This window comes from Aedes albopictus, chromosome 3 (genome assembly GCF_035046485.1).
Source record: "Aedes albopictus strain Foshan chromosome 3, AalbF5, whole genome shotgun sequence".
NCBI lineage: Eukaryota > Metazoa > Arthropoda > Insecta > Diptera > Culicidae > Aedes > Aedes albopictus.
The window spans coordinates 317997827-318000066 of record NC_085138.1 but is presented as its reverse complement, the minus strand read 5'-3'; positions in this window follow the sequence as shown (position 1 = coordinate 318000066).

The following is a 2240-nucleotide window of genomic DNA, read 5'->3' as shown; positions in this document are numbered from 1 at the left end:
GCTTGACGTTGTACGATCGTTTCGAAAGAAAGTCCATGAACTGAAATTGATAAAAAGGATTTTGTGTGCCGCCGTCTATCATCGATTGCAAGAGAGTTCGTGGGGCAATATCAGGCTGGATTTATGGGTGAATGCGCTACAACGGACCAGATGTTCGCCATCCGCCAGTTGTTGCAGAAATGCCGCGAATACAACGTTCCCACACATCCCTTGTTGTTTAAGTGTTGCTTTTACGTTTCGATAATCTCACATCTTGACGCGTCCTTCAAATCCCGGCACATTTAGGCTCGCGGAATGATGCGCTGAGCTTCTGGTAGAACTTCTGCGTTTGCCGTTTCTCTGAACTTCGATCAAACGATCAAAACGATCAAATCTAACTATACATGTCAATGGTTGCTCCTCCGTGATTGATCTGAGCTGGTAATTACGTAAATTTGATAATTTTATAACAAATAATGTGGAATATTATTTGGTTGGTCGATTCCACGATGAATTTGTTTTCAATTAACATATTCACTTATTGTGTGTAATACAATGTGTGAGCTGTACGAGTGCACCGAAAATGTGCTTCCTCGGGGGGAAATGGGTGAAATCGCAGTGATTTTTCAATAGGATAGATCGGTGAAGTACTAGATTTGTAGTAATGAGCTGAATTTTAGTATGGTGAGAAGGTCAATTCTCCGTTTCTGCAATGAAATGGTGCAAAGGCGTGGGTATTATGATTCCTTGCCTGATTTGATGCTGTTTGAGCAAAACTTTGGGCAACAGTGTTGTTGTTTTCTCCATTTCTTGCAACATAAACAACATAGTTATCCAAAGTTTTGCTCAAACAGCATCAAATTAGGCAAGGAATCATAATACTCACGCTTTTTGCACCAATCCATTGCAGAAACGGAGAATTGACCTTCTCACCATACTAAAATTCAGCTCATTACTACAAATCTAGTACTACACCGAACGTGCTCCATTACTTATTTTAAATGAAAAACCGCTTCATTCAATGCTTTTAAAGTCAATGCTACGGAAATACTTGCGACAATACTTGCCCAAAAAGTGTGTTATTTTAATGAATTACGAAATGGTTCAAATTAAGATTACAATTTGACTAGTTCAAAGCTAGATTTCTTACCCTAAACCATAAGCTAATACACGGCTGCAAAACAAGCCCCATACAGCTACCAAACTTGGTTTTCAGAAATCACTAACTTGTCACTGGGGCTGTCTTTACTGCACTCTATTCCAACTCCGGGAGATTTCCCGGAAACTTGAACAAATCGAATAGGAGTCCCCACTAACAAAACAGCTGCTACTATACAGTATAATTCGTAATACTGACAACCCACAAACCAGCAGCACTTTGATATCATTACTACAGCTAGATGCTTAATAAAGAAACTGTTGGTATACCAACACGGCTTGTTGGATGTAAAAATTATTTTCAAAACAAACTTTAAGTGGGATATGTATATCCCTTTCGTGATGAACCAGCACAATCGTGTTGTTGAGCGATGCCACCTTTGCATATTTTTTTCATCTGATTAGTTTTTGTTTTATATGATGTAAACTATTTCAAAATTTCAGCCATTACTTATACTTGTATGTATGCAAACAAACTTTTGTTTATGTACATTGCCTGTGATATTTACCACAATGAGTTAAACAAAAAGTGCACAAAAACTGTAAAACATGAAAAAGTTTTATCTGTCGCATATTTTTTATTTCCGATTTATCAAGGTAGTCAAAACTAGAAATCGAAAGATAAAGCGTAGTTCTTTCAAATTAAATTGGAAAAATGACTACAGCGCCATTGGAGTTCTAGTGTTTTTCCATTTACTTGCCTTAGAAGCAAGTTTTCCCGCAACAATATATTGATACCTAATACGACGTTAAAATGTAATATTTTCTCACGGCGAATTAAGTTATACCGGGTTGAAATTTTTACCCATATAGAGGAAAATAAATCAAATTTACAATACCACACAACAATTACTAAATATGTTCTTTCTTCAATCTAAATAGGCTCTAATACAGGGTGTTAGGTTCCTGAGTGCAATCTTTTTAAAGGGTGATAGAGGACCATAAATGGAGAAAAAAATTGTTCTACGCATATGGTCAAATCTCAATCGTTACGTAGTTATTGAACTTCCCATGTTTATGACTCTTATTGCCGTAACTGGCAATAACTTAAAAATGGTCAAACTTATCGAAGTGTTTTTACCCTTATTCGAAAGATTATTGAA